The sequence below is a fragment of the Anolis carolinensis genome, chromosome 2 (assembly GCF_035594765.1).
Source record: "Anolis carolinensis isolate JA03-04 chromosome 2, rAnoCar3.1.pri, whole genome shotgun sequence".
In the NCBI taxonomy this organism is placed as follows: domain Eukaryota; kingdom Metazoa; phylum Chordata; class Lepidosauria; order Squamata; family Dactyloidae; genus Anolis; species Anolis carolinensis.
In genome coordinates this window covers 100928149-100951084 of record NC_085842.1, presented here as the reverse complement: position 1 = coordinate 100951084, position 22936 = coordinate 100928149, and the positions used below count along the sequence as shown (strand labels likewise).

The 22936-nt window shown below is 39.5% G+C and overlaps 1 long non-coding RNA gene across 1 annotated transcript in view; it reads right to left on the bottom strand.

Moving 5' to 3' along the window:
- Window positions 1–844: 844 nt before the first annotated feature.
- LOC103277899 (uncharacterized) overlaps window positions 845–22936 on the bottom strand; it is a 107062-nt gene continuing 84970 nt past the window's right edge. The window contains exons 4-6 of the long non-coding RNA XR_010002729.1: window positions 9308–9343; window positions 3853–3945; window positions 845–1659 (exon numbers count right to left, since the gene is read on the bottom strand). This is a non-coding gene — a long non-coding RNA (uncharacterized LOC103277899). The remainder of the gene's footprint in view (window positions 1660–3852; window positions 3946–9307; window positions 9344–22936) is intronic.

Below are 22936 nucleotides of genomic sequence, written 5' to 3'. Positions count from 1 at the left end.
TTGGTGTGCTGCAATGCTCCAGTGGGATTCCTTCCCAGGTAATCCTCAGAACTCAAGATGCTTATCTGTTCTTAAGGTGAAAACACATGTCTGCATTTTAGATGGATTAGGGATCAGCTGGTTTTCCCTGTAATAGGCAGTAAGAGCACCTAACGCTTTGGAGAGCTTCTGTTCAACCATTTCAAATCTCCCTGCATGGACGGTGATGGCACTATCATCAGCATAGATGAGACTCTCTGTCCCTTCTGGCAGTGGCTGGTCATTTGTGTAGATGTTAAACATTGATGGAGCAAGCACGCTCTCCTGAGGGAAGCCGTTCTTCTGTTTTCGCCATCTGCTTCTCTGACCCTGGAATTCAACAAAAAAGCTCTTTTTTTGTAGCAGATTTCCTATGAAACAGGTGAGGTGGTAATCCCTTGCGATATTATAAGTTTTTCTCAGGAGAAGGCAATGGTTTACAGTGTCATAAGCTGCTGACAGGTCTATGAAGACAGCTCATGAGAAGACATGATTCACTAGAAAAGACAATAATGTTTGGCAAGGTAGAAAACAGTAGGAAAAGAGGAAGACAGCATTCCCGTTGGAAAGGCTCAATCAAAAAGCCATGGCCATAAATCTGCAAAACCTGAGTAGGACTGTTAATGATAGGGTGACTTGGTGGTCTCTCAGCCATAGGGTTGCCATAAGTCAAAGTTAATTTCAGGGCGGTTAGCAACAACAGAGATCATATTGAAACTGCAGAGGAGTCAATAATCCATTCCAATTAGTTTAATCTTCAATGGTAAGAAGAAAACTACAAAATGGAGCTTATTACATAGCAGACTTTGTTATCTTCTGGGAACATGTGGAAGATGTATCCCTTGAAAACATTTGTCAGTGAATAAGGCACCAAGTATAAATTCTGTATTGTAAACTGGAGTCCCAAGAGCACTTGGATTGGGATTCTAAGTCAATGACTAACATTCAAGCAAGAAAGAAAGGCTTGTTAGTCAAGCTCTAGAGAGCTTGACATTTTGAATTCTTGGCATTAAATCTTTCACTGTGCATGTTTCTGTGTGTGTATGCATGTGTGCACACACACATGCACATATTTGAGACAGAAAGAGAAAATGAGTGACAAACAAGAAGAGAGAGATAGGGGAAATAATGGTTCAGATTACAGACAGTATTAATTTTATTGCTATGGTTTGAGATAAGTCAACGTCTTTTAAAAATGTGCACTGGACAAATCCTTGATGCACAATAATGCAGTGGAAAAGCTTCCCTTTCTGCTACCACTCAAATAGTTGGCAGTCCCAAAGATTTACACTGGAAGGACACTGTGCGGTACAAAAATATCAAGGGGATCCTTGTATGCGTGAAAAGAAAGCATCGTTTTTTATTTATTTTGAAATAAGAGCACTCAGAATACTACTGCTTGTGAAAAGAAGTGAGTGCTGTCAATTCCATCCTCACTTCTTTAAGTGCCATCTTCCTTAACCCTCCAGAATACATTTTGGTCTGGTATAACTTGAAAGATGTTATTGGGCCCCACTTCCCACATGTCTCAGCTAGCAAATCCAATGGCCAGTTTCATGATGATGAGAGACATAGGCCAGCAACAGCTAGAGGGCTGTAGCAGTCTTGTTAGGGTAATGTAGGAACATACCCTGGGCAGAACTGAAACAGAAAGGATATGCAGATTATTAGCTTTCACATATATCCTCTAGCAACATAATATTCACCCCCTTCTGATTCTGTCTTTGTATCAAAGATACCAGAGAAACGGAATTTCACATTGCACATGCCTGTGATACTAGGACTAATTATTCACTGGACAACACACATTCTGGTGCCTCAAATGTTAGGAATTTGCTCGCCCATGGAAAGTTATAATAACTATATCTAAGAAACTAGAGTTGATGCAGTCTATTCAATGCAATTCTCTGAATCAGTGCCCCCAAAAACCCAGAAACAGGCTTAAAAAGCAAGACACCAAGATTTATTTTTGTTGGGCTGGGAACACAGAACCTTATTGACTTATTACTGGAGTCCCCTCACCAGCTACTAAAAGCCACGTGATTTTGGATAACTAATGGCAGCTATCAGCTCTGCTTACAAAACACTCTACTGGTACAATGATAGATACTAACAGTAGGAAAAATGAACAATTGTTGGCCAAAGAGTAAAATGAAATAGACTCCCTTTATAAGAGGAGTGAACAGTATTCAGTCTCTAAGTAAATTGCACAAAAAGTCTGATTCTTACCCTGGCTGGATAAAAATCAGGCCTATGACTGTGGCTGAGTCATTTTTTATTCAATCATGTATAAAATGTTATGGAAAATAAAAGTAGATTCTGGTTTATAAAGCACTGACATATATTCATTATAGTGTTTGATTTAATGCCTCAACTGTGTCCTGTTTCAGATACTTTATTAAGGACTGTGGAAGAGAAGAGAAGAATAAATGCACTATGACTACAGTTGGTTATGGACACAACTGATTTCTGAGTTTTCAACCAAACTCTGGAGCTTTTTGGTTGTAGCCTAGAATCACCCAGCTTATTTTAATTTGTTTAACTATTAAAATAAATACATCTATGTATCAAAGATCTCAAGGTGGGGACTATAAAATTAACTAGATCAATTTAAAACACTGTAAAATAGTCATAAAATAAACATATTTAAGAAATGAAAACAACAAAAATTGAACCAATTAAAAGAAGGAAAAACAATTTAAAATCATACCAATTAGAATGAAACCCATTAGGCTGCAAATATTTTAATGCAAAACTGCCATTTTACTTGGTACCAGAATGAAGCCAAAGCTAGTACCAATCAAGCATTTAAAAGGAAGCCATTTTCCAATGAGGGTGCCATGCCAGAAAAAGCTCTCTTCCATATACTTCCACAGTGTATTGCCTCAACAGATGAGACTCATACATCTTTATGAGATTTAATTGTCATGGTCAGGAGATGGTCTTCTCCTGATAGTTGATGCCCAAGGCATATTTTGATAACAATAGGTAGGGTTCTCACATCTTCGGTCCCCTGTAAGTGTGAGCAGGAAACTCTGATTGGCCAAATTATGTTTTTCTTAAACAAAATAGAAAAAAAACATCCAAATCTGCTAGTGGCTGGTTGATTGTTGGAGATTGGTTGTTGGAATTATCTACATCTTTGATTCTCCCCTCTTCTTCTTACATGTTTTTTTACATGTCCTACTTTATAAACCCCATCAGCCCATAACCACAATCTGGATTTTGGAATTTCTGTGTTGCATGCTGTTAAGTCATTTCTGACTTACAGTGACCTATCATAGTGAATCAGTCATGGATTTTTCTTGGTGTGATTTGTTCGGAGAGGGTTTGTTATTGCTTTTCTTTGAGGCTGAAACAATGTGACTTGTCCAAGGACACCTGGTAGGTTTTCATGACTGTACAAGAATTTAAAACCTGCTCCCCAGAGTCCTTGTCAAATACTGGAGTTCCCTCATCAGCTACTAAAAGCCACGTGGTTTTGGATAACTAGTATTTACAGCACACTGGCTTTTAGATGAAAGATTCTACGTATCTTCCTCACCCAGCGTCGACACAGAAAGATTAGATTTTGCATCTCAAAAAGTTATGCCCTTTACACTATTTTGGAATGAAGAGCATCCCCACTTTCCACCTCTCTGAGGGAAAGGATGTTCTAATATGAGATATCGGATATTCTGCCTGGTGTTTGCTTCTACTGGTAAGCTACCTATGGGTAAAGTGTTGTGTGTATGTACAGGTCTTCAAGTTGCTTATCAACTTATGGTGACCCCATGAAGGCCAAAGGGGTTTCTTAGGTGTTTTGCCAGATCCATAATCTGCTGTTCATAGTACCTTCAAAATGTTCCTTGTTGAATTATCTGGAATCTGTGGATAAGACTGGAAAGACCAATTTCTGAAATCCTGAGGAATTGTAGCCAGTCCCTACTGAGAAAACACCATAACTCATTATGAGGCAACCTCCTATGCACATTGAACAACAAACCAAAGAAAACCAGACCTAGAGACTGTGCTGGAGTTTTTCACTGCTGAAAAATGTGAAGAACATGCGACACTATATTACCTAACACATTTCCCAAAAAATTGCTCCAGATACAGTACACATTGGAAATGGTATGTTATGTGCCAGTTTGCACAGGACTTTGTCTTTGGCAATGGAAGGGAGGTTTCATCTCTTTTGCCATAGTTGTCTCTTTTAATTTTGGCTGTAATCCTATCCAGGCAGTCCCCAAGTTACAAACAAGATAGGTTCTATAGGTTTGTTCTTAAACTGAATTTGTATGTAAGTCAGAACAAGAACATTTTAAGTGTAACTCCAGCAAAAAAAAAATGTTTAGCATAGGGAAGGGTTAAAACCCCTGTGCTGTTGGTTTTGTTTTGTGTGCTCCTGTTCAGAAGATTTCCCCTCACTTTCTGTTCCTGTGAGAATGGGATATTGAAAAATTTGGCTTGTTGTTGAAACAAGGATTGGTGAGAAAACTTCAGTAGAGACCCCTTTCCCCCATGATGACTCTTTCAAGAGGGAATTTCCCTTCCTAGGGGTAGATTTCTGTTGCTTCCTGTTGTCTCACCCCTGTTCTTAACTATGAGTCATTTGTAAGTCAGATATTTGTAACTCGCAGACTGCCTGTATCCACGTATCAAGAAGTAAACTGATAAGTGAATGCAAGGGAACTCACTTTTGAATTGTCCTCTTTTAACTTCTAGAACTCTTAGATCATCGGGGGAGGCCCTGCTCTCGGTCCCACCAGCCTCGCAGGTAAGGCTGGTGGGAACGAGGGACAGGGCCTTCTCGGTGGTGGCTCCTCGGCTGTGGAACACCCTCCCCAGCAACATACGGCAGATACCAACTCTCCTAGGCTTCGGGAAAGCTTTAAAGACATGGTTGTGCACACAAGCTTTTAATGAATGAGAACATGGACTTTACATGACCTGTACGAAGACTTGAGGATTCTGGATGAATGGATTTTAATCTTGGACATTCTTAAAATTTTATATAATGTGATTTTATTTTGTAATGGTATCAGTTTTATATGAACTGTTGTTTTGTAGATTGTTTTATATGAATTGTTGTTTTTACATTGTTTTTAGGCATTGAATTTTTGCCATTTACTGTAAGCCGCTTTGAGTCTCCTCGGAGAGAAAGGCGGGGTAAAAGTGATGTAAATAAATAAATAAATAAATAAACTTTGTATGGCTGAACAACTGGACTGTCACTGTGAATTAGAAGAGAAGTGGGCCCGTGAATGGAGTTGGGTCCATCCAAAATGAGGTATTAATGAGCTCAGTCCTTTCTCCTGCTATGCAAAACACTGTCTCATTAATTTGTAAAACTTTGTTTCCTGCCCTAGGAAAGGGAGTGATGAAATCAACTTGATGCTCTGTCTAGATTTGGGGGGGGGGGGGGGCTGCTGGCTGATACAGGCATTTGTCTGAAACTTAAGGAATGGTAGTAGAAGTGACAGAACACAATATCAACAATCCTATATGTATCCTGTCACCACATGCTATAAAAACACTATATGGAATAAAAGGAATTTAATCAATATGGTAAAGAGTGGGGAACTCGCTTTTCATAGATTTGAAATGCAGCACATACATTCTGGGATTTATTGGCTCTTAGCATAAAACAAAACACAACAAAGATAAGAACAGCAATTGAAATTTGTAATGCTTGTGGCATGCAAGGATTTCTACACATGGGGACAAAAGAGAACATTCAACATTACTTTTGGTAATCGGCCAACAGTGGTGCTGAGAAATAATGTAGCTGATTTTTAAGGACATATGGGTGAAAAAATTGAAGTCCAATAAAAGGAAAATTGTAGTCTGAGGAAACTAGTCTTCCAATGCATTTGTAGATGTACAATTCTCCCCCTCTCCCCTTTCTTATTCTATAGTAGTGGTAGTAATAATTACACCAGGGTAGGTAGTATGGTAAAGCAGTAAGAGCTGATTAGGTAACAAAGATGTTCAGGAGAACCATCAAAGCAAGGGGGACTCCTGGACAGTGCTAAACACAATCTAGTTAAAGCTTAAATGAAAAGGAGCATTAAATAGGAAAGACAAGCAAGAACTATGCTTTCAGAGACCATTATTCTGTTTCAATGCAATCATAAATCCATTGCCTTTGTGACTGTTCTCAGCAGTAAATGTGTGAGACGCATTCCAAATGGAAGAGAAACCTTGTTGTTTTCCCAGGGAATTCACACTTAAAGGAAAACAGACTTGCAGACAAATCATTGAGGCAAGCAGCACAGCATATTAACAAACATTACTGAAGTGGAGATTGATCACATTTTGGGAATACGGAATTGGTTTTCTAATGCAAATCTTGTTATCTCAAACTATTTGATACTACAATCCATTCAGCGAAATTCAAATGACAATTAATTGATTGGGATCTGTGCATGCTGCAACATCTACTTCTCAAAATAGTGGTTATTACAGGGCCAAAGAAGAAATGACTGTGAATAAAATGTGTGTTTTCTAGATTGCCTTTGGAGCGGTCGATGGGATCAGAAGATTGGAGGGAGAGGGGTTAGCCATCTTTTTTTTCTTCCAAATTATAGAGCCTCAAACATTGCAACATTTCCTTAAGAGAGTCTCACTGGCTAATGGACTATTTGGGTTGGGCTTTTTGTACTTTTTTCCTGGTATACAATATCCTTTTTCAGGTAACAATGCTCATATGTTTTCATGATGATGGGATTGTTTGCCTCTCCGAGGAAAGATACTATGATCACAGTAGGACCCCCCCACATTAGAAAACCTTTTGCTGGAAAGCTAGACTTGTGTCAGATAGCTATTGGGCAGCAGCCTTAGTCTTGTTAGTGATGTACAGAATGAGGAAATGGTAAACCACACATCTATGTGCCTGTTACCTTGAAAACGCTATAATGGAGTAATCTATATCTTCTACGTCTATTATAAAAGCTAGTGTTTGTTTGTATGTTTGTATGTATGTATCTTTGCATGTATTTTCCAAGATGGCTCCCACTTCCAGAGAACACTGTAACTCCTGTCAGCAATGGATCTGGCACACAGACCAACAGAACACACTGGAGGGGTTTGGGGAAGATTGACCCTGGTTTCTGGGAGATGTAATTTACCAACATCCAGAGACCACACTGAACCCAGCTGACCATGGAAATGGGCCAAACTTGGCACACTGCCCCCCCTCCCCCCTTCAACATGGCCAACTTTGAATACTGGTGGGGTTTGGGAGGCTGACCCGACGTGATGGGAGTTGTAGTTCAACATGCATCCAGAGAGCCCTGGAACCCCCACTGGCAATGGATTTGGACCAAACTTGGCACATAGACCTCCCCTCCCCCAGGGGATTACATAGGGTGCTGTGGTCAGCTAGGAGCCATAGCAAGAAGTAGCATATGAGATTATACTGTACTCCCATGCCATGTAAACAGTGGCCACCAGATCCAGAGCTGCTCCAGGCCTCCAGGCCAAACTATGTAGATGAGTCTAAGATTTGGAAAGGCAGCTATGTGTTGTGGTAATCTGAGCAGTTAGACTCAATTTAACCCTCTCTGGGCGAGATTCCACCAATATGTAGCAGAATAGTGAAATAAGACTTTCAAAAACCAGCAGATACTTACACGCGGTGAGCAAAGAGAAGCCTTTCTCTGTTAGGACGGCAATGGATTGCAGAGGCCCAATAAAAGTTCAAATAAGCATTTATTCAGGTAAAAAGAATTCCATTGTAGATAGAAAGGTTTGGGAGCTGTCTATCTTTCTAGACTAGTTTCTAAGGAAAAATAAGAAAGGAAAAAATAACAAACATCTAAATAGTTACATCTTGCCTGGAGGGACAGCAAGATGCTGCTGTTAGCTTGGAGAACAAAGAGAGAAGATTGAACCAAAATGGTTCCAACCTCATGGTCCAGTTTATTGGGGCCATAAAAACATTCTGATCAATGAGAAGTTAGTGTCCCTGAAGATTCACATTTCTACTAACATCAAAGTAAGGGATGTGACGTAAACAGGATAGAAAGAGGGGAAACACAGTAGAGCCTATCTAGGCATGCATTGGATATAGGGAAAGGATTCCCTCAATCTAATCCTATCATCTATCTGCCTACATTTATACTTGAGTAGTCCGGGGTGACTCCCAACAATATGAAGGAAATAGCTTAAGGTTCTTAAGTGTAAAGTATCATTAAATATCAAAGTCAGAGTCATCCTTTCTGAATTCTTTGTATAGCTGTGAAAACTACACTGCAGAAAATTGACAGGAGGAAAAAATAAAAACCTTATTTAATGCTGGAAAAGAGTTCTACAGATTTTATGGATCACTAAAAATATAAATGAATGGATCTTAAGAGAAAATCAAATCTGAACTCTCAGAAGGAGTGAATATGATTAAACTGAGGATGTCATACTTTGGACAGATCATGAAATGGCATGACATTTGAAAAGACAATAATGCTTGGTAAAGTGAAAGGCAATAGGAAAAGAAGGAAACTACAGTACATGAAGATGAATTCAACCAAGGATGCAACAACTCTGAGTTTGGGAGATCTGATCAGGGCAGTTGTTAACATGGGGTCTTAGAGGTCTCTCATTCATAGGGATGTCACAAGTCAATGTTAACTTGACAGCAAATAATAACAAGTTCCTACTGGGGTTATTGTCTTTGTCACAGCAGCATACTGTGACAATGTTTTCATCAGTCTATTCACCACAACCCCCTAATCCTCTTCTGCTCACTTCATTGCTATATACATGAAGTTGGACATTTTTGGTCTAGTGAGCATCACTTGACACGGACACTGAATTCATTTGTCATTCCAAAGTGTGTCCCCTTAGTTTGGACAGCTCCTAGTGGAGCTTTTTGCTGTCCCTTTTTTCATATAGTATTCTAAATAAGTTGGCGTAATCAGCAAATTTAGCCACTTCAAGGCATAACTCTATCAATAAATAATAAGGCAAAAGCAAATGGGAGATCCTTTGAAGCACCAGACAGTTTGCATGTGTTTATTGCAGAAACCGAACATTTGTTCCCACATCCTATTCTTCAGCCAGTTTCCTATCCATTGGAGAACTTCTCCTCTTATCCCATAGCTAAGGTTGTTCAGGGGCACTGGAATGGGGCTCTATGTCTTTTTAAAAAGTAAACCATGCCTTTCAATCAAGATGGGAGTCATCTGTGTGAACTGTGAGATTGGGAGAGAAGCCCAAACTGACAATGCCTATATAACTCCAAGTACCCTTTGTTATTTTTCTGCAATGGTAGGGCATTTCTTCACTAATAGAAATATTCTTATCTTACCCTTCTTCTTCCAATACAGGTCAATGGAGGAATTTCCTTTAGAAAAAAGGAAAAGTTGTATAAAATGAATGATTTTGAACAAATATAATATATATGAATTTGTGTCATCATGAAAAAAATTATAACGTCTTTTCTCAAAATCTTATTGCATGCTTGTCCTTTTTTAATCAATGTATGCCGGTGCTTTCAGAAATAATGCAGATGAGCAAATGTCTGTTAAAAATTCGAAATTAACATTATATTATATCATATTGCATTTAACATTTATTGTATTATATTACATAGCACAAAACTTAACATGATACTTCTGACAAAAACTGTTCAGCAAGTGGCTTAGGAAGAGAGACCATTCTAACTTCTATATCTCCCTGTGCAGTCTAAACACCTGTAGGGAATTGAGGAACCTTTAGAGCAGATTGTCAATTGCTGCTTTCTGCATCTGAGAAAGTCTTGGTGCTATTAGCATAAGAATTATGGATTATCATGATCATTCTTACTTTGTTCTGAAACAAAAATTGTGTGTGTTTAATGTACTGTTTTGAATGAATTTTAATGATGTAGTTAGGTGTTTGCACACAATTTGCATCAATGGATTCAACCATATATGGCACAAAATTAATCAAAACAATCCCAAAACAAAGTGACAATTATTTTTGCCATTTTATATATTGAAGGCTCATCATATTAATTTTGGGATAAATGTGGAATAAAAAATACAGGTGATGGTGATGATGCCTTAAGAGACCAGGCACATGGGTGGTGCATCTGATCAACCCATCCGTGTTTGCTGACTTGTATGTAGGAACTATGCATGTAGATCCTAAATGGGACGATTTATACAGAATACTGTGGAGTGCATTAATTGCTCCTTACACTGATCCTAGACTCTGCATATTAGGTCCTGGTGGAACGGTGATATGGGAACCAGTGTGCTATAACAGATATAGATGGTCAGGGTTCTGGACTGCGTCTGAGAGATCCAAATTAAAGTAATCAGCGGGCTATTATTTGGTATCCTTGTGGTAGCCATTCCTTTTCTGTTCTCCATGCCTTCTTCAAAGAGTTGTTGTGAGGATTATGCCACCTGAGGTGCTTACAGGTAAGTATACCATGTCTCTTAAAGGACCTCATCACACCTTTTTTAGTGTCACAGGGTGCTAAAAGGACAGTCTAGTGATGGATGGGCATGCTGTCCATCACATGACGTCTCTAGATTTCCTGTTGAAGCTCAGACTCCAACCATAGTGGAAGCATTGTGGGATGCTTCCCTCCTAACACGGGAAGACTCTCATGTTGTGCTGGCTCCACACACTTTGGCGCTGCTTCCCCCACGTGATGGGGGAAGTGTCACTGCTTGGGAGCAATGCAGAGGTTGAGAGAGGCGCCCCACATCCCTGCCGTTTTGCCACAGGGGGTGGGGTGGGTGGGTGTCCATGTGATGAGGTCATATCTCTCTGTGGAAGAATGGCTGGCTCTCAGAGATGATGCTTTTGCCGTTTGTGCTTTCTACCAGTCATTCAAGCAAAGTTAACATAACATCTTTGCAACTGTGGCATAACCATGCGGATCTTTTCACATGATTTTGTCTCTTAAATTTGGCCTTGAAATACAAGGGGCTGATGCTGCAGATTTTCGGTTTATGGAAAGATACTTAGAATTCTAATCCATGGAGCTCTTCCAGTCCCTGTGACCAAACTACAAATCCCCGGATTCCATGTAGCTGTGGAGTTGAAATAAAATCATAGTGCTGGAGCTGGTAGGAAGTTTATTTAAAAGAAGGGAATTTTAAAAATCTGAATGTCTTCCTCTAATCTAATGAACTTCAAAATGCTTCTTCAAGCCATTTCCCCCTTATTAACTGCGCATGTATAGTGAATGTGTAGCAAGTGGGGGCACAGATTGCAGTGACATCTGGCTGGTCCCCATTCACCGCACACTCATTGCTTTTCTGCATAGAGCCTACATGAACATCTGGACAGGAATTTATTTGATAAGTGACTCTTGCAAATTAGATGAGCAAAGGTTAAGTTGATTGTATTTGTTTGATAATTGCAGAGGTATAGCTAGAACTTGAGGGAAAGAAACACATTGGAAGGTCACAAAAACCACAGAGAATGTTGCTGTAATTTTCCCATCAACAGTACTGGACCCTTTGATCTTTAGGTGTTGCAGAAGATCTGACACTAAGCTTTCAGAACCAGTGCAAGAAGAGAAGCTTCTGCTGTTGTGTTGCTAAAAACAAAACAAAATTTATTTATTTATTTATTTACATCACTTTTACCCCGCCTTTCTCTCCGAGGAGACTCAAAGCAGCTTACAGTAAACAACAACCTTACAGAGCACAGGAGAATTGGAAAAGGAACAGGGCACTGAGCACATCATCTGAAATTCTGGCACAGCCTTTTGATGATTAGGAAGTGTACCGAAGAGGAGATTTTATATTATTTGTTGTGCTCAGAAATTATGCAAATTGCATTGTATTGCAGCTACATTGGTTTACTCCAAACTGCTTGAGGAGAGAGAAAAAAAACCCTGAATAAGATGCTGTCCAAGACAAAGCGACATTGGGAGGAGGGGAGCAGGAATCAATAGATCTCTATTGTCTTTCCAAATGTCTTCTGGTAGAAAAACTTTTAATCATAGGAACATCAGACTGATTTATGCCAGCTTACTTACAATAGACCCTTGCTGTAGGGCCTTTGCAACCAGGCTGATGGGTTTGGAAGCCCTTGTTAGCACTATGTTTAAATGTCAATACCTGTCCAGTGGCATGAAAGACTTAATTTGTATTAGTGACTTTGTTAGATAGTTTTTGCATTTGCTTTGCTTCTTCAGACTGGGATATGATACAAAGGCTAGGAAGTGATTGTCAGAGCGCGGTTTTGGATAAACACACATGCAGCAGAAGACTCACGTAGAAGCACTGGCACCAGTAATGAGGCTTGAGACTTCAGCTATCTATAAACAGGTTTACTGGTGAACTGAAAACTCTCACAAGACGATACACATACAGACAGAGTGCAGAGAGCAGATAACCAGAGAGAGAATACAGGAAGCAGAAGGCTATATATAAACACTTCTGCTGTATGATGCAACACTCAGTTAACTCTTTACACACTTGCATAGTGGACAGCAGACAGTGCATGATGCAATCACAGTATATGATGCAATCCCCAGCACACATTGCATACATGACTCAATTACATTTAAACAACTCTATATACAATCATTCCTACTTCAACAGTGATTTCTTCTCTTGCTAACCTGCTTCTACAGTTTAGGTCACACTTGTGCATTTGGATTTTCTTTCTTTGCTTATGAACTATGCTACCTGTGGGAGTACATCCTCCATTGGCTTCAGTCTGAAGGTTGTGAATGCCAGCCGAGATCAGCCCACGGCCCCCATATATACACCAAAGGAATGCTACAATAATAGAGTTGGAAGGGACCACAAGGACAATCCAGTCAACCTCACTCTGCCACATAGGAATCAAAGCACTCCCAACAAATGGTCATCCATCTGTTTAAAAACCTCCAGAGAAGGAGACTCCACCATACTCTGAGACAGCATCATATTCCATTATCAAATGGCACTTATTATCAGGAAGTTCTTTTGAATGTTTTTGGTAGAATATCTTCTCCTATAGTTTGAATCCATTGCTCCGTGGATTAGTCTGACATCCTTTTAAATATTCAGATATGAGTATCATGCCACCTCGTAACCTTCTCATCTCCAGGCTAAACATACCAAGTTCCCTAAGTCACTCCATGCCTTTTATCAATTTGGTCACTCTTCTCTGGACTGGACACATTCCAGGTTGTCACTATCCCTTCTTAAATTGTGGTCACAGTATTCAAGGTGAGGTCTGACCAAAGCAGAATAGAATAGAATGGAACAGAATAGAATGATTTGATGATACTGATACTATACTCCTATTGATGCAGCCTAGGACTGATGCAGCCTTTTCAGCAGCCATATTATACTGTTAACTTCCGTTCAGCTTGTGGTCCATTAAGACTCCTAGGTCTTTTCCCATGTAAGGAAAGAAGCTAGATTAAATTTTTCTGGGGACTCAATTGGGGGCCTAATTCAACCACTGGCTGTGGTTCTTCTAAGGCAGTATTTGTTTTTTAAAAAAGAAAGGGCTACTCCTCAACCTAAACCAGCACAAGGTTTATGCCTTGATGGACAGAAAAACAGCATGGAGAAGCTGGCTGTGGCCTGCATGCTGAAATTTCCATACTCATATTTTACAAGGTGAATATGGAAGAAATAATGAATGCATTACTCCCCTTTGAATGAAGAAAATCAAACAGGTTGGGAGTGCCTTGTCATAATTAGCAGTCAAATAATATGTAATCTCTATTTTGTATACTTAACAGTGTGCACTTTAGTCCTGGAAAATCACTGAACCTTCTCAGATGAAATGCTTCTACTGATCTGACTAAGAATTTTATTTGTTTAGCTCTTGGAGCAAATAATAAGAAAAAAAATCTAGCCAAGTGATGTTTGAATGCATTAAACTTTACAGCAACTACATCTGAGGACCCTGGACATCTGGAATTTAAAGGAAAATGTATTAAATAATAGTCCTGTAGAGTTCATACCTTCCAACATTTCACAGACATCACAGTTCCCACCCCACCTGAGGCATATCACAAATTTCTTTCTGTGTCCTTGCTTAGCAAGGTCTCGTTCTTCCTTATTTGAGTGCTTTTGCTCCTCTGCCCCTTGCCAAATGTTTATACCAATGCATGAGGGTGAATCCACCTTGGATAGTTGAACTTTCAAGGAATTATAGTTAGCTATTTGCATTCTTTTAAAAATAATTTTGTGTATTATTATTGCATTTTAAGATATTTGCTTGCATCTCACTCTTTTATTACAAAAAAGCAGATTCTACTCTAAATATTGGGAAGAACTTCCTGATGGCAAGAGCTGTTCAGCAGTGGAATATGCTGCCTTGGAGTGTGGTAGAGTCCCCTTCTCTGCAGAGGCAGGAAGGGCATCTGTCAGGAGTGCTTTGATTGTGCCTTTTCTGCATGACTGGAGGTTGGACTGAATGACCCTTGGGGTCTCTTCCAACTCTATGGTTCTATGATTTAAGATACAGTATTTAGAAAACAGGCAACTCATTTTGGAAGTGTTTTATAAACATAAACATTAAGGTTCAGCACTGAACTTATTTTGGGAATTGGATTCAACATTTTGGATGGTTTCTTTAAAGTTCAGACTTGGAGGGAAATTGCCGATCACCAGAAAAGGGAGACTGAGTTTGTTCTTATAATACTCCACTAAGGTTTAATATTATCCATGAACCTGCCCATTGTGTCACAAACAGCAAATAACTCTTGTTCTTCTAGGCGATTGCTTACAACATTTTATTGTACTCCTTGTATTTCTCTCCAATGTTAGCTCACTATAGCTCAGCACCATTGCTGAAGTGTTTCCAGGGCACCAGGGAACCATTTTGCCTGTATTTCTCTATGCTATACCTCTTTTGACTTTTATTTAGAAAATCCATTAAAGTTTATAACAAAACTGAAGTCATATCCGCAATGAGGGAATTTGAGATAAGTAATGTGTCTGTTAGAAGAGAAGCTGCCCCAGAGTGCCAGGAGATTACTGTAATTTTTAAAGAAGATAGTTTATTTTTAGGTGGAATTTATCCTAGTGTTATCTTAGTCTACCGCATTACAGGGAAGGGAAAGTGACACAGTGGGGATCTTGCACAGAAAGTAGAAACATTCTGGTGCAAAAGCCATATAAAAACTAATGAAAACCCCTGGAAGCAAGGTGATATTTGATCATTACTGGTTCTCTAGGCAGGTACTAATAAAATGGAAGAAATGCATGGATTCATATTAAAACCTGGTAACTCTACAACTCCATGTTCCAGCAAATGGCTACTCAGGCTTTAAGAAGTCAACAATTTGAATTCCATAGGTTTTCTTAGGCAAGAAATACAAGTGGTTGTGCCAGTTCCTTCCCAGTCTACAGCACCTGGTATTCATTGGTCTCCCATCCAAGCAGTAACCAGAAGCTGTTTTCATGCTAAATGAGTGCCTGGGATCAGGAGTAGACTGGGTGAGAGTGAACATCAACTCATACATGGTACTACTGGCTGATCCAAGACAGATTGGAAAACAGGGATTAATCTGATGCTGGGTGAAGTTACACTAATCTGGAGACACATGTCCACAGTTTCTAGAATTGCTAGATGTTACTAGATTCAGCCATGAACTTGGAAGTTCTTGTTTCTGTGGTTGGCTGGAGTGCATTTACACAGTTAAGGCAAGACTGGTCTTGTCCTATAAATTAAAGCCACATAACATCAAGGTGTCAAATCTGTAGTTCCAGACATTTTCTTTATTCTTAAGCAGAAATCATAGGGCTTCTCTATTGAGAATATAGCTCTGTTACAAAAAATATGCTTTTCATAATTAAAGGTTTAGCAAAAGGTTGTTCCAGCCTTTGGAGAATGATCACTGGCTTATACCTTCTGAATCTTGTGTTGGTTTATCCAACATATGGTATGTTATATGCATGCATTGTCAATTCAGGAGTCAAAAAGTGCTGTAATTTCTATAAAATCAACTGTACTGACTTAAATATATGGCCCCTTCTTTTAAACTATCCAGGTTTTGAAAATATGATAAAATGCTGAGACCTAAATCTTTAAAGCACATTCTTGCAAAACGCTTTGAAGTTACGGGCTCTACATGGCCCTAAAGACTCAGAGGCACAGATTTCTGAAGTTATTTTGTTATGGAATATAATTGATTGTCTAATGGGAGAGGATCAGGAAGCATTTTGACAGTAAACATAAGTGAGAAAATGCTATTTTTCTTTTGTCTAGTATAGCTGTGAGATGCTGCAAAACTGAGAAACACCGCTGAGTATAACCCTATTACCAGCTTTCCTCTTATAAAAGAAGCATAGGAATTCTTTTTGACAATGAAGTTACTAGGAATCTTACATCAAAGAATCAGCTAATGCATCCATTTCCTACAGTTCCTGGAAAAGTTGGTTCTGCAAGGCATCTTTTTTAAAAAGATGGGACATTGCATAAATATATTGAGGTATAGGAGCTATTTACCTTTTGCATTGCTGTTGGCGTCATGTGACTGCAACATCTCAATAGTGTGGGGCCATACTGCTGGATGGTCAGCATAACTTTATCCTCCCACTGTGTCACTTCCCCCTCCTTATTTATTTATTTTTAAAAGGCACTTCACAATTACAAAGTGTAGGGTTAAAACAATCAATAAATACATATTTCAGTGGGAGGAGACAATAGCATGCTGTCAGAGAAACTCCTGAACCTTATTACACCAGGTAAATTTTGGGATTGTGGCATGATTGGAACTTGCAGGCTTTCTCTTCAATTGATGGGCTTTCCCCTTTGATAGCCAAGGGTGGCTTCTTTGTGAGGAAGTGATAAACTCATAATGGATATATTGTGTACAATGTTATATGATAGAAACCATGAACAAACGTGATGGTCCTGATTCTGTGCCAATTTCTTTCTACATGTAGTTATGTTCTTACTCTTTCCCTGCTTATATTGGCTAGCTCAGATACTAAATACAGGTGTTGCCTGAGGGCCAGCAGAGGAGATGGAGGCCAGCAGCTTCCAGCAGTCTACCCAGCCTAGCTCAGCCATTGCTGAAGACAAACATTCAGCAGAAGCAAACACTCCTCAGCAGCCTGAAGCAAACACATCTGACCAAGGTACAGAACGATTACCCACACTTCTAGAGCGTAGGAAAGAGTGGGCAGGGCATCACAGGAAACAGAGATTATCTGAGAAATTATCAGTAATCAAACAACAGCTGAGATCCTAAGATAAAAATCCATCATTGTTGGGACTGTTTGCAGTGAACAACAACAGTTACCTGGCTTGAGTCCAACAGCTGTTTGCTCATGTCTTGGCATCTGACTCTGCTGTTTCTTGGTTTGCTACTCAAAGACTTCTGGCTTCAACTTCTGGTAATCTGACTTCTGGCTCTGACATCTTTGTTAGTTTGAACTGAGAGTTTCTGCCATTGCAATCCATGGGGGGAAGCCGCACACTCCACGCACATTCAGGCTTCCCCCTATCTGATCACCCTCAACTAGAGCCGGGCAATGCAGGACATGGGGCGCAGGGTTCCCCATGCCCCTCTACAAAGTGGAGCACCTCCAACGGTCATGTGACAAGGTTGCAATACAACATGTTGCAGTCCTGCCCACATTAATTGAACTGCAAATCCTTGGGCATAGTTGCTGTGGTTTGCCATTACCAGAAGATAATAATAGTACAGGTAAACATACCCCAGTTAACAAAGTAGAAGTGTTCCTGGACAGATACAGAAATAACATGAGAAAATATCACACAAGGCTTTCAGGTGCCTAAAATGAGAGTTCTCCAATTTTTTAAAAAACATAGTTTCAAATGAATTGAACACTGGTTTGGAATATTTGGAATGAATATAGGGTGACATCATGTGATGGCTTGTGCTTGCATTCATGGTTGAGAAAGCTGCAGATCATGTCCACAGAAAGAAAAGGAACAGGTTCCTGCACCATAAAAAGGAGAACAGTTCCAACTTGTTTCAGAAAGCGTTTATTCAAAACTAATATTAATCCAATAAGAAATGAAATGCTCAGGCCAGGGTCATTTTAAATCTTTTATAAACTACCTGAAACTTTCTTCCAAAATGCATCCTGGAATTATTATTTTTTTCAATAGTCTCCACTTTTCTTAAAATTTCCAGCTGGCTGGCCAAAGGTATAGATTTATGACATTTTTCAACCTGTTGGTGGGAATTGATAGGGCAGGCTTATCTGCTTGCATTTTTGTCTTTTTGCTCTTCAAAAATGCTCAGTAAGTGATTCTGGAGGCAACAGTGTATCTTGTTTGTTGTATGCAAGCACACACAGCTGCAGTAGGAACTCTTGGAACTAAGTCCCACTTTTTCCCAGGTCAAGCTTTATTGCATTGTTTACTGCAGACATGCTGCTGAGATCCAACACTGAAAATATGTCTTTCTCCAGTTCTTCTTCACAATTTTCCCAATGAGAACAAAAAAGCTTTTGGCCCCATGTGCCAAAATAACTGTGTGAGCTTAAAGTACTATTCACATTGATTTAGGTCAGCAAAATGCTCAGATAGCAAAGTCTCTTTGGATGGCCCTATGCACCTGGTTGACAGCAAAATCAAGAACTAAGACACTGATGGTAACACTTCTGTTATAACACGCTCCTTCTGAATTGTCTGTCTTGGAAAATATCCTAAATTAATTGAACATACCAGGAAAGTGTGTGATAACCAAGGCCTGCCTTTGATTTTCTTTGGTAGTCCCTGAATGCCTTTGTCCCCATAAACCAAGAAGCCACAAAGTTAAAGGATCTTCCAATGCTGCTAATAAATTTAAGCAAGCTCATTTACTTTTGTGTGGTGAGACCATGTGTTGCAGCCTATCCCAATAACATTCAATTATTTATTTCAAGTCTTTTTGATGTTTCTGCTTTTTCAGCGGCAATAAGTCTGGCATCATTTTGTTCTAGTGCTACAAGGCCAAATAATTCTTCAGTCAGAAATGAATTGATATAACCTTTGCTTTGGTTAATTGTGCGAAATGAACGGTTTAGTCAGAACCTAATACAGATTTCCCTCCATCTTTAGGCCATTTCATAATAAATGCTTTGGCAGCTTAATTACAAACAGGTGCAGAAGCTTCTGCAATTACCCAGAAGATTCCCATTTTGTCATCATGCTTCATTAGAGATGCTGAGCTATTGCTCTGTCCTGCAGAAGGTGTTTCTTAGATCAGTTTTAATGTTTTAAAGTGGAGAAGAATATTTGCAAAATATACTAAAACATATTTGCTGGGATTCAAATTTTTAACAACAAAAGAATCATGACATTCACAGAACTGGATTTTAACCATTTTCTCCCACATTTTTTTAAAAAGCAGGGGCAGATTGAGATCTCAGTTGGGCTTGTTTTCCTTTGATGAAAAAGGCATGGCACAGTTACTAAGAGCCGAGATAAGCATCTGGAAAGAAAAACTTGAAAGCCACAGCTTCAGGTTTCGGCTCAGGTGAGTGCTGTGTTTAGCTCCATACCCTTTTGGGACAAATTGGCTTCATCTTTATTTACTTCTGCATCTTCATTTAAACAGGAGAGAAGTTCTTTATGTCAGAGAGGTTAACGAGGGTGCTCAATTAAAACAAATGGAGCAATTGGATCAATGTATGTTGGAAATTCCCCGCATTAGTCATCTTAGTGAAAGTGAATCTCTCTCTCCCTCTCTCTCTCTTTTTGCAAAGAACAAATGGTTTGAACTTCCTTGGGAGAAATGGGCAGAGAAAGGGGGCTAGATGTAGAAATAGCTCCTCATTCTAAGCACAAGTGCCAATATCTCTGTAGAAAACACGTTCATGCATATTACAGTGCCTGTTGGTGATGGCTTACTAGTGGTTGAAAAAAGGGGGTCAAAACCTGTGTAGTGTACTAGTCTTTGGCATAGACTGACAACTAGGAGGGAACTGGGTTCATTCCTTGTGCCACAGGGCACAGAGTCTGTTGTGTGCTACTGCCAACTGATGACTTCATTGCCCTGTGCAGAGACTTGTAGACTTTTGTTGGGTGCAGCTTCAGCTGCTGTGCAAAGAAAGGGCTCTCTCTCCTTGGTTATCATGCAGCAGTGCCATTATCTATCATCTATCGATCCATCTACTCATAGATGCAGATCATGTAGCCATTGCACTAGATGCATACATGTGGGGAAAGCAGAGGGATTTTTCAAACACTTCTTCAGGTTAGCTTCTATTTATTACAGTGACTGGCATAACAGAAATATGAACATAACAAAAAATACTGATATCTTAAAGCAAAATATTTCAGCTTCTTCTGGATGAATGGGTATACCAAATTTGCAATCATGTTTTGAGATTTTCCCAATGTGACAGCTCAGTGAACCAAATGTGTTTAAAGAATGCACAACATTGGACACATATGAAAATATTTTAAAGAGATTATGCTATTTTTTTCAATTAAATACATTAATATATGGGATAACAACATTGCGACATCCTATGTTTCTCCTTTATCACCACTTTTCTTCCGGTCTTGGTTTTTGAAAAAGAGAAAAATTCCCATATCCCTACATGGAAACAATCTAGTTCACGTAGATGGAGAGATTTATTCCTAGGAGTAAGAGATACAAATTAGGCTGCATCCTAAGGATCAGCCAGAAACACCTGATATAAAATGATCTGAGCTACCGCAGGCCCTTCATTTCTGTTTCATTTCTGAAGTCAGCTGTCAAATTAGAACATCACTGACAGATTTGAAGCCTTCATGCTTAAAGCCTCACTGACGGGTTTCACTTGCATGATATATATACTAGTAATTAATGAGTGAATGGGAACAACCCTAGGACTGAAAGAAAGTCGGATACAGTTGTTAAAACTTGGTAATGTTTATTTGGAGTTCCACAGCTGGGATTACAGGGAAAGTCCTGCTATGTGTACCCCCCCAGTGCACTCCTCAGAGGATGGTGGGATGCAATGTCTACCCGTGGTGTAGTGGTTGGAGTGTTGGGTTATGAGCCTAGATATCAGGGCTCCATTCCTCACTTGATAACGGAAACCCACTGGATGACTCCGAGAGAGTCACACATTTTCAGCCCCAGAAAATTCTGTCATAGTTTATTATTTATTTATTTACAGCATTTATACCCAGCCCTTCTCACCCGAGGGGACTCCGGGTGGCTTACATAGTTGGCAAAATTTAATGCCCAAAAACATTGTTGTAAAAACATCACAATACATATACATGAATTAATAATACAGTTTAAAATGCAATATAAAACTTAAAACATAGACGTAATTAAAATCCATTCATCCAAAACCTCATGCAAAAACCTTAGTTCACTCTAGGGTCTCTGTAAACTGGAAACAACTTGAAGGCACACAACAATAACAACAAACAGTCCAACCTCAAAGGATCTCCAAAGAAGATTTCAAATTCCAGACAAGCTCATGTGAAAGCTCAGATATCATTTAAATCCTCAAATTATTTAGGGCTTTGAACTGGGTTTGGAAACCATCTGAAGGTATCAACAATGCATGACTGGTGATATCTGGTATCTAGAGCACACACTTAACAACAGTGTAGTAGATGCCACATTTTGCACTAGCTGAAGCTTCCAAACACTTTTAAATTGTGCTTTCACATAGAACAGATGACAGTAGTCTAATAACAACAACAAACAAAACTTTATTTATATTCCGCCACATCTCCCCGTGGGGACTCAGGGTGGCTCACAGACATAAAAAGGCAATTATTCAGTGGCTTATACTGTGATAAATAAGCAGTACAATTTAAATAGTATAAACTAGTAAAAAAGAAATAGCTATAAATGCAATAATAACAACCCTATAAAGCACATTTAAACAACACCAGTAAAAGCGAAATTTAATAAGGAGATGATTTAGGCATGGTCATCTTGGCCCAATCTGCCTTCCCTACACAGATGCATGAACTGAAGCTGGGCAAAGGCAGTCCAAGATCTGGACATGGTTTTTCAGGAGGAGAATAAGCTCAACAGCTAGTACACTGGCTGGGATTTCTGGGAGTTGTAGGCCAAAAACATCTGGGGACCCCAGGTTGAGAATCACTGTCCTTGACTAATGTGTCTGGGTGCCATCTTGACAGAAAAATATCTGCCACGTTGTATGTCATGCAGAAGTAGGGAGGACAGATATTGTATGACATAAAAGAAAAGACAAGGGGAATCTCTTTTCCTGGATCCTTGGCATAAGGTGTCTCTGGAAAATGCTGATGGCAGAGGAGGTAAGCTAAAAACACACTGGGAAATATTAGCAGAAACTAGCTGCTGTAGTGTGTTGCATTTTTTTTGCCTTCTGCCTTGTGTGTAAGAATGCCTAATTGATGATTCTTTCAACCATGTGGCAAGAGCATTTAAGAGGATGAGCCAAATCGTTTTCTCTGAAAACTGCTTAAAGGAAAACGAGGCTAGTCACCATCACTCTCAGCAAGGGAGGACAAAGCGTATCCTGCCAGCAACGCCATTTGAAGAGCTTCTCCCACACCCCCCATGGATTTCTGAGAAGGGCCAATGTTGCTAACTTGAAAATGTCTGTACAGTGACTACAATCCTGGTATGAAATATTTGCCATAGTCTTTGCATATGCCCTTTGATCCTAGACAATTGCCTATTCTCAATGAGTCACATTTGGAAGAGATAAGATGGTTTAAACTCTGGGAGAAAGAACCCATTTCCTGTATAGTTTAAGAAAAGTCATTATGGATCTCCATTCTCTAAGAGGATCCTCAGTCCCAAAACAAGGCTTGTTCATAAGTGAGACATGAAGATTTTTTCTTCCCTTCCCCTCCACTACTACACAGTTCTGGAAGACTTTCATTACTGGGCTACAGGAGAAACAGATTTCACAAGGATTTAAAGGCTCCAATATCATCCTTTCTTCTAGTTTTATTGGTTTTCTCTCTGTTTGTTTCACCTTGCTTTTTCCATCATCCTGTTGGGGTGCAGAATACCATATCCTCCTCTTTCCACTTTCTCTCCTACCACCTGAATTCTTCATCTTTCTCC